At 39.2% G+C, this 15,607-nt stretch overlaps 1 protein-coding gene across 1 annotated transcript in view; it reads right to left on the bottom strand.

The window, feature by feature from the left end:
* LOC143144970 (neural-cadherin-like) overlaps positions 1 to 5,611 on the bottom strand; it is a 488,335-nt gene extending 482,724 nt beyond the window's left edge. Inside the window, exon 1 of the mRNA XM_076307878.1 lies at positions 5,039 to 5,611. The gene's annotated coding sequence lies outside the window, so the exon portion shown is untranslated. The remainder of the gene's footprint in view (positions 1 to 5,038) is intronic.
* Between the last annotated feature and the right edge of the window lie 9,996 nt (positions 5,612 to 15,607).

The following is a 15,607-nucleotide window of genomic DNA, read 5'->3' as shown; positions in this document are numbered from 1 at the left end:
AGATAACCGCGTCGCAACGACAACGACAGATGCCAGACGGTCGGTAAATCTTTTATGAAATTACCATGAAACCATCGACATCGCGGTTACCCCATCGTGGCGGTGCTCCATGGTTGCGCAGACTGGCTGCGCCCTGGCGCGCACCCTCGCGAAGAACTTGAACTTCTCTCGGGAGAGGGGTAAGAAAGTAAATTTCCCCTGTATTCCGAGGGATTCGGGCTGTTCTGACGGGACGCCACGAAATGGCGATTTGTCGCCGCCTTTGACGTTTTCCACAACGCCGGGGGATATCGTTTCAAACGTATAAGGAGCAACAATATTTCCCAGCACTCGAAAATATAAGCTGCGAAATATTTCGTAGCACTTGGAAATATAAGCTGCGAAATATTTCGTAGCACTTGGAAATATAGGCTGCGAAATATTTCGTAGCACTTGGAAATATAAGCAGAAAAATATTTCGTAGCACTCGGAAATATAAGCAGTGAAATATTTCGTAGCACTCAGAAATATAAGCAGAAAAATATTTCGTAGCACTCGAAAATATAATCAACGAAATATTTCGTAGCACTCGAAAATATAATCAACGAAATATTTCGTAGCACTCGAAAATATAATCAACGAAATATTTCGTAGCACTCGAAAATATAATCAACGAAATATTTCGTAGCACTCGAAAATATAATCAGCGAAATATTGAATACAAGGATCTCGAAAATAGGAATCCATCTGTTTTCTTTCTAGGGTTTGATGTTCGAAACGTTCGATCAGTTTCAAGGATCCTGCACGACTTCGTAGCTCGAAGTAAAATTCTATAGCAGGGTTCTTTCTCTCGGAAAACTTTAAAGAAAAAATGATCTTTCGACTAGATTTCGATTCTTTCCTTTTGAGAAAACATTGTTCTCAAATGTCCGTTCCTCGATCGATCATCGAGAAAAGATTTTACGATATCTGTTGCGACCGATTAAAGCATATGTACTAAGCAAATTTCCGTTGTATGTACCTTTACCCTTCGAACGATTACACGCGGTGACAATCGTAGCAATTGTCAATGTTCACTACACGACACTGAAAACTGTCAAAGGTACCAAAATCTGCTTTCGCTAAATCGTTCGTTTCGTCGTCGGCTGAAGTATACGGACCATTGGCAACCAATCTATCGAGTCAAACGACGATCAAGGTACCGATACAAATCTGTACACTCGTGACACCAACACTGTCTTGCCGAAAATCGGTTTACACCTTGCTGAGAAAGCCACTTTCACACACTTCGCGCAAGATGTGGGAACGAACGCGAGGATTAACCACCAAGTCGGATTTGAGTCGTCTGTCGCGAAAATTGCGTCCCGGTTGGACAAAACCTCGAATACTGGCCGTGTAACTCTATCTTACCGGATTCGAAGTGCCTTGGCTCGAAGCTGCTTAACCACCTCAGGATTCTTATCCCAGAGACGAAGCAATCGCGATTCACCGGACGTCCGTCGTAACCACGATCGTCGCCCCGACAAACGATGAACTTCGACCTAAGTAGCCGCTTAGAAAGCTGGTCGCACGCAAACGTTAAACAGCCTTTAACCGAAGGGAGCCTGAAGAGCGAAAGGGGAGAGAAAGAGAGAGGCCCTTCGGGGTAGGCGAGGATTCCACGCGGACGTCGGCGCGTGCGCGCGTGCGCGCGTGTGCACACACACGGCCGCTCGTATCCGTTGAGCGTGTACTACGCCGGTGTCAAATGGAGAACCTATTTCCACGAGACGGGTGTCTCGGGGCTAAGAGGGGAGCACGCAGCGTTTGCATGTGGCGATGAATTCGCCTACCGATAAGTCTGCCCGCGATTTTCTATGCTCGGTTCGTGCTTGGATCACTTTTGCCAGGAGCAAGAAACGATGCTAACCGACGATTGCGAATATTCCGTGAAATTTGATTCGACGTGCAAAAAATAGTTTTCTAAACGAAGTGTCGCTTCGGGCGAATGTATTTTGTCGTAGAATCGGACCGATCCGAGAGAAAGACCATTATTATTCCAACGAATTGATAAAAACGTAAAAAGAAGAGAATTCTAATAGAGAACTCTAGAAGCACAATCGTCTGCCCAGTGAATTACATTTGTCATTCGTTTCAGGTTTGGAATTTCGATAGGAAGGAATGATCATCGATAAGATCGAGATCTTATTGATCTTATTCATCTTGCATGAAATTCTCCGAAGGATCGGTCGAATTTTACTCCCATCTAAGGTTTGCTAGGTCAGTCTTATCGACGAGTCCACGAGCGAAACCTGGACCAATAAATATTGTATAATTTCTTAAAATCGTGATTGTCCTCTTAGAGTTCCACAGATTCTGGAGATGTAGTCGCCAGTTGCTAGTCCTAATGAATCGTCTACTCTTTCAGAAGTTCCGAGGAATAATTTTCGAAGCTTTGAAGTTTGCCCTTCGATTTGTATACGTTTGGTTTCTTTGCACCGCAAGTTCAGCGCTGATCGGCAAGAAATGGTCGGCAGTCGAGCTTTTTTGTCGATAGATTCCCTGTCAGCTTGTCAGAATTTTCGCGAACAGACTGGAACGAGCTACGAACCGTTCAAAAAACGTTCTTCTACGGGGAACGCTACTTCCGTCGTATTTCGGGACTGGCGGGCTTCCATGGATACATAGCACATCGCGTCGCTTGTTCATTGGCCGTATTTTGCCATCTGTTACCGTGAAAGTACAGTCTGTTACTTTGTTCGAGCGAACGACCTGAGCAACCTCGATTCATTCAAAATACAGTCTTGTTGCGCTTCGATTGACGAGAAATATAATTCATTTATTACAGGTCTCGTCGTTCCGTTTAGTTGGCGAATAAAGTAAAGTTTCGTGTCTTCGTTAAAATTAGAACCTTTCGAGAAAAGGTATTAACCGTGCAATTTCTCGAACATAGACGTTTATGGACACACTGTTAAAATTATGACGATTTAATACACCTTGTCCCGTGGCAAATATATCGCGATACTATTAAAGACGACAACCTTTTGAATTTTTAAAAAAATCTCGTTTTCCCCGATTAATATCTTAGAAACAATCTCAGTATTATTTTTCATGTGTTTTACGTATCATTCTACCGTGTATCGTTCTAAAGAAACAATTCCTTGTGTTTAACGCGTCGATAGGTATTCGAGAAACATTCCGATTACCTACGAAGAGATAAATCAATGCGACGATGATGAAGTCACCGACACGTGACAACTCAATAATTTCTGCCCGGATTGGATCTAATCTTCGTTAATCTCTCCGTCTCTCCTTTTCATTAGTTGAAACAAATACGATACTGTTTAACCGGACAACACGTTACGAGAAAACTAACGCTCGTCCGTCTGCGTGGAAACACGGTTGTCTTCCTCCGTGGACAGGCCAGGTTGGACACGCCTACGAGCTGGCCCTATTTCGATCAAAGATGCCCTGGCGGGGCGAGAAATTTGCCAAGCGGCGTTCAAACGTTTTCCCGAATTCTTTACGTGGTCTGCGTAATCGTCACGCGTCTCCGTTAACGTTCGACTCCGAGCATCGCCGTATTTTTCACCGGGAACGTTTCAAGAATTTCATTTGTACACAACGAGCGAGCGACACGATAAAAGTGTACACCGCGACCGTGGAAGAGTCACTCCGCGAACGAGAACGATACCCCCTCACCCCCGCCGACTCGTAAAAGGCGTGAAATTTACGCTCGCGTCGCGGCTCGCTAAAATAAGACTCGACTATCCGATACACCAGGTTCAACGAACCAACCAGAAATACAGTTTCGAGCGGCACCGAGCGATGAAAAATTGAGCGCGTCGCTGGTTACCGACCGATCGATAAACCGAAATTCGGGAAATCTTACATAATTGACGAGCGCACAGCGGCTCGGAGTGGAACGGACCGACGAAGTTTCTCCGGCGATTCGCACGTAATCCAACCACTGTCTGCGCGATTCAACCAAGTGAGCTATCGGAACGATCGCCCCCTCCCCCCTCCCTCCCCCCGCTAATCGTTTTGTTGCGTCCCGAGTGGGAAGACAAACGCATGCGAAGCACCTCCCTCCCCTTCGCCCCTTAACTCGGCCCACCCGACCCACCCACAACCACCCCATTCGTATCGATCGAGCACCCGTTCGACGAAATTCGCGAAACGCGCGAACACGTTCCGAGCGTCGAAAGAAACGCGAAAATGGGGGTGACGAGGCGAGAGACGGAGAACCGGAGCGCGATCTTCTGTCCCGACTTCACGTGGCTTCTATTGATTTACTACCAGGCGCCGCTTTCGCGAAAGAACCGCAAAGTTCCCGTAGTGAAAAGTTCACCGCTGATCGATCCGCTGTCAGTCGGAATCTCCTGGCCGTTGTCTCGTGTATAGTCACGTTGGCACAGTCTGGCCCAACAGTTCAGTGACACGGTGCACTGCACGACGTTACGGCTTTGGCCTGGCTTCAGGGAATCGACACCGGCTGTTTCCGGAGTCGAAGAACGCATTGGCGCGACACTCGGCGTTTTACGACGCGAGTCTCGTGTCATCGTTCTTCGATCGCGTGACAATTTCTCCCGCACTTTGTACCATCGTAACCCTCGACGAACGAGAGAAAGAGAAAAAGAGAGATAGAGAGAGAGAGAGAGATAGAATGCGAGCGCGGGGAGATGTTTCAGGGTAGCAGGGAAAAAGAGAAAGAAGATAAAATGCAAAAAATGAAAAGGGGACATCCTGCTGTACGTACATATATATATATATATGTATATCTCAAACTGTGTCAAAAGATCGCGTAAAACTCGCCTGCCGTCAGAGGGTGGCAAGCACCAAGGACAGACAAGCGAGACGGAGAGATCGAGAAATAAAGAGGATGCGAGACAAGAGAGGCGAAGGGGTGGAAAAACGAGCAGGTCGCAGGCCGCAGGGCGTACGGGCTACATCCGTGCCTCCTTACTTCGGCAAAATCAATAACCTGTTTGGGGGTGTAGGAGAGAACCTAAGGAGAGAGGCCATAGCACGGCACCGCCGCACTAGGTAGCGCGAGCCAGGTGTGTTGGGAAATACGTACGCGATCCAGGTGCGATTATCCCAAGGCGTCTACTTTCCCCGGGGACGCTCGTAATCGGCACGTAAGGGCACGGGTCAGTCACCACCCCCGAAAGCCCTGACACCTGCCCGATCGTCGCTGGGATGATCTCGTTTGCGGCCCTCCTGTGCTCCAATAGAGGATTCGATCGAAGAAACGAACCACGACACTCGAATTACGTTCACCGTCCGTTCAACCGGGGTTCGGGTGTTCGCAAAAACCAGCCCCGGCACAAGCTCACCACGCACCGGTACACCCAGAGACTCTTGGAAATATTCGTCCCGCAACTTCGAATCCTGAATCGACGAGGACGACGACACTGTCGAGAGAGGAATCCCCCTCTCAAAGATTCTACCCTGTTTTCATTGTCCACCACCTCGCGGATAACGTACGAACGGCTCGCTGTCCTATCCGAATCGCGCGCTCTTCTCTTCACCGGAAAGGAGAGGACTCTCGCCACCCCAACAGCCGGGTGTCCGTCTCGATAACTGAAGCCAGTCGTTACGCTGTACGCGAGAACGCGCGGGTCTCGCGCGGACGCGCGATCTTTCTACTTGGCGGAAGTAACTCCTAACCGAAGAAACGAGCCAAGAGACGGAGAACGAACGCGCGCGACAATGACACGCGTTTCGAGTTGTCGCGGCTGTGGGGCGCGGACCACTACCTCGACGAGCCTCCCGGATCGTTGGATAAAACTCGGTGGGGCCGTTCCGGTCGGCGTGCGAACTCCCCACTCTCTCTTTGCCCCTACCACGCACTCGGCCGACGTTCTACTCCACCTCCATCCTCACCCTCTCGCTCGTCTTTCCTCTCTTTCCGTCCAACGACACCCCCACCCGTCCTTCCCCGCCCTACCGCCCTACCGCCCAGACGCCGTGAACGTCGCGTCGAGGCGCGTCGCGTCGCGTCGCGTCGCGTCGCCGTCGCCGTCAACGTCACCGTCACCCCCTCGACCCTGCAGGGTGCGCGAACGCACGACCCGTGCTGTGCGCTTCGGTCATGCACTTGGCGTGTGTCGTTAATGTTGACCGAGCGCGTCACTCGACCCACCGTGTGCCAACGGGGATGGAGATTAGAACGATGCTGCGTCACGAGGTCCGTTCCTTCGAGAAGAATCGTGTCGTTAACCGTCGAAAGATGATCGCGATGTCACGAGTTCGATCGGGAGCGGAGATCGGGGGCTCGATGTTTCACGATCACCTGTGATTTCTTTCGGCGATTAGCGAGATTGGAGTTTCAGAGAAATTCGGGGCCCTACGCGTGAAATATTGGCCAGCTGCGATAAGGTCGGCAAGAGGATGGAGATTGATGATGGCGCGCCGGGGTCTTTCCACCGCTGGTCCGATCTACGCCCATGGTTAAGGAACCTGCGCTCCTCGTGTCTTTAGGGGGAAATATTCGAATCTTGGGCCTCTTTTAGGACGCAGAAAACATAGTTTTTTTGTATATATCGTACGGACGATATAAATGTTACATTTTCTAGTTATCGTATCTTTCAATTGTAATAACGAGAGAACAAAGTTTAGAACCGAGAGAATCAGTCGTTCCGAACATATCCGATCGTCGTCGATACGTATTGTTCGAAAATGATATATTCGATTAACGCATATTGTTATTGTTTCGATGTACCTTACGCGTCTATTGTGGCGCAGCGTAATCAATTTCTACCTACTAAACACGGTATTTAACTGTACCGATTCGATTGTCGATACATAACAATACAGTGCACGATCGTTTCGACTGGACTTTTCTTCAGATGCGATTCAATTTTTACCACTTTTATGAACAAACACTTTCGAGGGTTTCACGAATGTATAAATCTTCGTACATTTCGGACGCACTCTTATCGAAGATGAAAGCCATTTCAACGAATCTGGTTATATCGTTCGATGCTCTCAAAGAGAAGAATGCGCCGATCGTTAAACGTGAGTTTTAGAACTGCTGGTAATTTACTGGCTCACACTGGAAAAAAATGTACGCATGACCTTTTAGGAATTAAATGCAAAGTTTCCAAGTCATATTTTTCAGCGAACGTGCCGCGAATCTTGAGAGCTTTTCAACGATCGTCTCGCGAAAATTCTTAAAATTCGATGAATTCCTATATCATCGCGGTAAGAAAATTTAATATCAATCGATCATAGAGCGAAAGCACGGCGCTGTTTTTCAGAATAGTAAAATTAAACACCGGAGAAAATAAATTGCCTCGGAAGAAGAAGTGCTGATCATTTTTCTTATTGTAACTCTAGATCCCTGAAAGGAACAACGAACAATGCCTTTCCGTGAAATAAGAGTTATCACATTAGGTGTCCACTTTTTATTACGAGTTATTTGTTATTTTCATATCCGTATGGTACGACAAATTCCATAAAATAAGTAGCTCGTAATTGTTTAATTCCATAACGTTTGCGTCTGTAAAAAGAGAAGAGATAAATTCCATCCTATTAGCAAGTTTACGATACTGCGTGCAATAAACGTTACACGGTTAATTCGTATAAAAATGCAACATTTCGCTTCAATATTTTTATTGCGACGATATTATACGATCCGTGAATTTATCGAACAAAGACGTACTAGTAAAAATTATTTGCTAAGAATAAATATACAGTATTTATGTAATTTATTCCGATTTATCTTTCTTAAATAGTTATTCCTTTACTATTTTTAACAATACTTTTTACAATATGAAATTATCCCAATGCAAATGCGAACTATTATTTACGTAAACCAAACTCGTATTTATCAAAGAAACTATGATATTTTTGTTGTACTATGCTTTTATTTTACTAAATGAAATAATTAAAGAAAAATTCCCCACATTACAGCAACACTTTTCCCATTTTTGAAATTCTCAAGTACGAATGCAAATACCATTCGTAGAATAAGAAAGTTAAATTGAATTGAATTGGTCCGAACGTCAAAAGTATATACTCGTATGTAACTCGTAAAATAAGTCCCCCTTGTATCTCTTCGATTAATCGCTTCAAACGTTCGAAGGAAGTCCGTTCCAGCCATTTCTCGAAATAGCCGTTCACGGTTGTCCAAATGGATCAGAAAACTAAAAACTTCAGCCGAGTATAAAGGAACCCTTGTTCGAGGCACTCTACGCGTTACGTGTGCACACTCGGCAACGTTACTTGTACGATAGCTATCCCTTTTTTTTATTACCGGACACCTGAAGCAAAACATTTTACTCTTATTTTTACCGTTCTCGTATTTCAACACTACTTCGTGATCAATCTGGTTTCTGACAATACGTCAAAATTTACTGAATCAATGAATGACCTATTGACCAATGAACCTGTGGAGTAAACAGTTGAAAAAATATATTCCTTATGAATGAAAAAGAGAAACAGAGTATATACGTATTGCTGACAATGTGGTTTGCCAAGCGCGGTATGATACCCCCAAAAAGAAAAAATTTTTTGTGACGAAATGAATGAAAAGTGCGGAACGAAAACTCTTTGATACGAGATAACATGTCTGAAATATTGTGTTTGACGTTTCACCAACATTTTTAACAGATCGTAGATTAACAATCCATAAACTATAAAATCATTCGACGTTATTTTTATAAACGTAAATAATGATTTACAGTCTAGTCAGTTAGTTGAAGCACGACCATGTATCTTTCTATTTTTCTGTTACTTTGTTTCTGCACTTTATATTCTGCTATTTTCTTTCTTTCTAATTAATGCAATTGTAATATAGCAAAAAAGAATTATTTCGTTTTTTCTTTTTTTCTCTTTTCCTTTTTGTATTGTACACTATTTTATTGCATTGTTATTCTATTGCTTTTGAGACTAAGTTAACAACAATCTGTAATTATACCTCACCTTTATACAACACTTATTCTTTATAACGTTTATTTCTACTGCATTAGTTATCTGTTTTCTTCGATTTTCATTCTTTTTTCACTCATTACTTCATTTCATTTAAACACAATCCTGATATAATAAAGTAATCCTTGTTATAATTATTATTATCATCAGCAGCAGCAGTAGCATTGTTATTATTATTATTATTTTATTTCTTCAGTATTTCCTGGTTAGTTTTAGGATAAAGTATGGGCTTGCACCAAGTAACTCTCTTCCTTTTTTATAGTTTCAAGTACCATAGATTTCTGTATGGTTTGATGCACTGTTCGTTTAATATTTAATTGTTTAAGACTTTTAATAAACGTATGTGCTGTGATTCCAGTTGCGAACATTATTAACGGAACTATGTATACTTTTTTTCTGTTTCCAAATTCTTTCTATTTCTATTGTCAGTGGTACATATTTTTCTATTTTGTCCTAATATTTGTTCTGCATATTCTTATGGTTTGATATGGCTATATTTATTAGATATGTTATTTGTTGCTCTTTGTCTTGGAAAATAATGCCAGGTCATTTATTCCTTATCGTTTTATTTGTATGTATGGTCAAATCCCAGTATAGCTTGTGTATCATATTTTCTAGTATGGTTGCGAGTATGTATTTGTAATATGACATATTTTGCATTTAATTGTTGATTATGTTGTATTGTCGGGCTCTTTCTTGTTATATTATATTAGAAACAATATTGGATCTGTTCATGTATTCATCCTCCTGTTATGTGATCTATTGTTTTCCTTTGTTACTTACATTTTCTGTATTTATCGTCCTGCATATTAGTGTCTTCAAGTACACATTTACGATGGTTTATGGTTGCAATAACTTGATCTTGAACAGTCATCATAAATCCTTTTGTTTGAAAAGAGTTTTCTGTTTTTCAACCATTTATATATGTATTCTTGGTTTATTCTTCTTTTTTCACATGGTAGCAGAGTTTTCCGCGTAGTTTTTTTGTTGACAATGAATATACTTCGTGTTGATGATACTGTATTTCATTTTATTCGTCACTGTCATGTATCTGTATAGCTAATTCTAAGTCCAGCTGCATGTATTGTTTGTTAGGTGTTGCTATGACTTTGCGGAGTAATATTTATTTGCTATGAAAGTATTTTCTGAGTGATTTAATTTACTAAACCCCTATCTGATTGTGATTCTAACTTTATTTACATGTGTGTGTAATTTTCGTTAAGAGTGTTTTTGTAATAATGTGGACATTTTCAAAATCCGTATTTCACCATTTTATGATGCCGAAGGAATATGTGAGGATCGGTATAGCGTATGTATTTATTGTTTTGAGTAAATTTGTTCAGTTTACTTTCGTTTTCAAAAGTGTTTGTAGTCTTTTTGTATACTTTAGGTGTGATTTTATTTGTGTATGATACATTTGTGTATTTTGTTGGAAGACCAGAATTTGTATGTTTCCTTTTTATTCCATGTCATTTAATATTTCGTTATTAAGTGTTAATGGTTCGTTTCCTTTGGTTCAGTGGCACCTTTCTATGCGAAGTTGTTTATATTTGTTCACACCAAATTCCATTCTTATGGTTGTTGTTACGTTTTCAACTATTCCGAGAATTTCTCTCGTGTGTGTTGTATTCGATGCATATAATTTAGTATCGTCCATGTACATGAGGTGATTTATTTTATGGTGTATGGTATTGTCTATTTTTACGGCATGTCCGTAGTTTGTGTTGTGTGCGTTTGATAGTGATTTAAGGAATATGCAGAACCATAATACACTCAAAGGGTTATCCTAAAAGAAACCTCGTTTTATATTTATCGGATCTGACTTTATTTTATGTGTTTTGGTCGTTGTGTAGATTCTTATTCTACAGGTTTTCATGGTTTGTTTCAGAAGTTATTGCAGTTGCTGGTTTCTTTTGCCTATCTGAAGTACTTTTATTAACCAAGAGTGTGGTATTGAATCAAAATATTTTTGTAATTTATGTAGCAAGTGTAAGTTCCGTTGATTTTTGATTATTGTTATTATTATGGTTGTGGTTATTATTATTATTATTATTATTATTATTACTATTACTATTACTATTACTATTACTATTACTATTACTATTACTATTACTATTACTATTACTATTACTATTACTATTACTATTACTATTACTATTACTATTACTATTACTATTACTATTACTATTACTATTACTATTACTATTACTATTACTATTACTATTACTATTACTATTACTATTACTATTACTATTACTATTACTATTACTATTACTATTACTATTACTATTACTATTACTATTACTATTACTATTACTATTACTATTACTATTACTATTACTATTACTATTACTATTACTATTACTATTACTATTACTATTACTATTACTATTACTATTACTATTACTATTACTATTACTATTACTATTACTATTACTATTACTATTACTATTACTATTACTATTACTATTACTATTACTATTACTATTACTATTACTATTACTATTACTATTACTATTACTATTACTATTACTATTACTATTACTATTACTATTACTATTACTATTACTATTACTATTACTATTACTATTACTATTACTATTACTATTACTATTACTATTACTATTACTATTACTATTACTATTACTATTACTATTACTATTACTATTACTATTACTATTACTATTACTATTACTATTACTATTACTATTACTATTACTATTACTATTACTATTACTATTACTATTATTATTATTCAATTTTGTTCGAAGTAATAACTTATAAAATAATTGTTTTTTAGTGTTCTTCTTTTACTTAGTATATATCAGTTTAATGTTTACTTTTACCATCCTAATTTTCCCCAGCCTCTTTGATAAATGTTAACAATCAATAATAATCCCTGTAATTCGACGAAAATATTTTCCTAACAAAGATGTCCATTCATCGCAATAGTACACACACACCCGCATGCAAACATAAATGTATGCAAATCATACACTCGCGCAAACCTTTGGTCCAGGATGAAACTTTATCGGCTCAGTTCAGTCTATTTTAGCATGTTTCTATCCGCGTCGAGTTAACCGAAGAAACTTATAAGACGTACCGCGAATACCTTTTATCTCAATGGACAAAAATGGATGTTGATTCAAGACGTATAGGTAACAGTAAAAGGAATTCAAAGGAACGTGATTAATATTTGCGATAAAGCTGCGGAACGTTTCATCAATTGCAAGAATATTTTCGTGAATAATATCTCTGCTTATTTCTCCGATTATTGCGTAACTCTGACTAATATACTCAAATACTTATTCAAAGTCTAACTCTATCTGCGTAAATTAAACGGAGACTGAACTTTATAGAATTAGGATTTCAGCCAGGTTTACAGTATGGAGATTGATTTTTTAAAATGATCGTATCAGGTCCTAGCAAAAAGTGAACTGTGTATGCCTAATAGACGTCACTCATTGATCGATATTGAGCTCACGATGTATTCCAAAATTATATCCGAGTAATAGTTATGTTTAGAAAGACCATTTTAAGATTGACCAAACATCGATTATAGGGTCGACTGGCTATAAAGTGGAAAAAATACTTTCTAAACGTCAAAGTGTCATCCGTAGCATTAGCATGATTTGACACCTTACAGAAATACGTGATCGATGCTGGCAGTTCATCTCGATATTGAGCGAGACGTCGTGACGATATCAGCCAGATGTCTTGATCGGCATTTAAATGCAAATAGAATACACCCCATGCATTTAAATGGAAACTCCAGCCACAGAATATTACGAACAATAACTAGGACGTTTAATTAGAGCAACGAAAATGCCTACGCGTTCGGTTGGAATTCAATTCCGCTGGAATGGGAAAAAGCGGTACTCCGATCCTCTGAAAATTAATTGTCAAAAAATGATTTGTCGTACGCGGAAAACGGTCGTAAAATATTTTTTTATATTCACGCCTTTTAACGTTCTATGGTATGATTGGGAAAAATTAAAGAAAGCAGCACTCGACAATGCGCGAATTCCGTTTTTAATAAATATCCTTGAATACGAGCACAGAGGTTCAGCGGATATTTCATTAGAGATTTGTTTCGATGCAAAACTATTAAAACGTTAGAATATTCTGGATAAAATCATCATCAATTGACGATTATTACTAACGGTTACCGATCATTTGATCGAATTACTTTGAATTTTGAAAATTTGGAAGACTTCCTAGACTTTAAGAGATAGAATTCTCTTCCCGAATAATTGAAGGTATATCGAAACACGACCTCGTTCTTATTATTTTTAATTATACATTATCCGAAACAATTTTGAAACATTATACGTTACAATTACAAATCGTTCGATTAAAAACTTGTTTCGGTCTACTTACACCAATTCATCGACAATACTCCCACGAAGATACAATAACGAATACGAAAATTTTAATTTTCGTAATACTTTCATAAAATGATTATCAATTGAACAGCAAAGATTCTCCTGGTGCAAACGGATCGAAATATGAGCGTACGATTGAGAATATCACAAGACTCGTGAACGAAGTACACGGACGATGTCGATATATCGATGTTCGAGTTTTACCGAGATACCGGAGGTACGAGTTTTCGTGCTAATGCAGTGCAAGTACCAACGTCTGAAAAGACGCGAAGACAAGGGATTGGGATTGTGCGCGCATCGGGCGTTGTTCGTGTAAACATAAGGTGACGTTTCGCTGAAAACTCGAAGCGAACTTGCTAGTGAACCTAATAAAAAAAAATTTCAACAACATCGACGTCACATACGAGAGCATAATACTCTCCAGACGACAGGCGTGCACGTGTCCCGCAACAACTCACAAATATCGGAGAAATCTCCCGGCTTCCGTGGTACGTCGGAATGCGCATACATTTTTCTTCGGGAGTTCTGATAATATTCAAAAGTTCCGCACACAGCCACCGCTTTTATTTCGACTTCCATTATTGACATTCGCCGCACACGGACGGAAAACGTAACACAGGATGCAGCAGGCGGCACACGCGGTCTGCTCACTCGTGCAAAACGCCCAACCGCCTCCTTTCCCCCTTTTTCCGGGGTCGCTGCTGGTGTTCTTCGCATTCAGCACCCCAGCAGACGGCGTCGTCGCGGTCTCGCGAATTCAAAGCGTCGCGATGCGGGCACCACGATTTTCAAGTTCCCTTCGACGGCCAACTGACTGGTAAAACGTCCGGGATACAAGTACCAACATAATATGGCGATTGCAGTCTTTGAGTTTGAATTTTATAACATCCCGCGAGAGAGTGACGTTGGCATTTTTGTTTCCCGTTTTAGCTCGTTTTGATAATGTTTCTGCTTGATACGATTCGTTGCATTCCAACGAAATTACTTTACAGGAAAGGATCATTTATCATTCGTGGACTGTTTCTCGATAGAGTTTATTTTTAAAGAAATAATAATTTCTATTTTACGCAATGCTTCTTCATGGATTTCATTTTTGTAACAGTGTGTTTTTTTTATAATTAGTCATGGTTTTTGTTGCAATTCGTTACATGACAATTCGTTATTAGAACAGTATGGTTCTCAGTTAGTTTTTCAAATTAGGGAATATTGTTTAGGAACGACGAAGTACTTTTGCAAAATAATTTAATTTAATATATTCTTGACCCTAAATACAATTTAAAATTTGTAAGATTGCGCTTTATTAAAAATTATTATTAAAAAAAAAAAAATAGAAAATATGTGTGGATTATGAAAATACAACAGGAGGTTATTGCATATATGTATAATATTAATTCACATATTGATCTTCGTTCTGATTACAAATTTTTATTGTACAAATTATTGTAGTTTTACGAGAAGTACTTATCAGTATCACACTTATGTCGGTTATTTAGTCATTTTGATATTATTCTTCAATGTGTGTGTGATTAGTCCAATTATTCATGGAACGTTCATGAAAATGATCAAAATGTTTTACAATTTGATGTCTAGTCGTTAAATAACAAAAATGCTTGTATTGTATATGATCATTGAATTTATTTATTCGTATTGAACTTTTGACAAATGAACTGTGATATATATGTCCTTGAACATATATAAGGATAATTATTTGTGAATAAAAGGACGAATTATATAACTCGGCATACATATCTCATAATTTATACACCTGTAAATACACATGAGTACATCTGTACTCATAATATACCGACACCTGTATCAACGAAAGTAGGGGCATATCAGGTTTTAATTCACATATTATTTTTGTTTTTCCTATTTGTCAATATTTAAAAGTACACTGCGTCTTGTTAATTTTGTATATCTCGACAAAATTTTTAAATTTTCGAAAGACTTGTAAGAAATGCTAGAAGTGCATTTCCTTTTGAAACTTTGAAAGTGTGACATTCTTTTTTTGAAAGTGTAAAATACTTTAAATAACGTTTGAAGAAATTTTGATCTCCAATTTTTCAATCACTCTTGAGTTTTCAACGTTATAAAATCAAGAGTGGTTAAATGCAGTTTAGTATTTTTTGAAAAAAATACTACAATTCTAAAACTAAGTTGCTTGCGCGCAATTATATTAAGCATGAAAGAATATTGTTGCAATCATATTCAGTAACAAAATTGTACCAGAACAATGCCAACACTTGTTTGTCCATGTATGTAATTTTCTCTTGAAGAAATAAAATTCTAATTCAAGAAATTTTCTAAAATTCAAATCAACTCGAAAA

Source organism: Ptiloglossa arizonensis, chromosome 3 (assembly GCF_051014685.1).
Source record: "Ptiloglossa arizonensis isolate GNS036 chromosome 3, iyPtiAriz1_principal, whole genome shotgun sequence".
NCBI classification, from domain to species: domain Eukaryota; kingdom Metazoa; phylum Arthropoda; class Insecta; order Hymenoptera; family Colletidae; genus Ptiloglossa; species Ptiloglossa arizonensis.
Note: the sequence above shows the minus strand (reverse complement) of the source record. Positions and strands in the feature narration are given on the sequence as shown.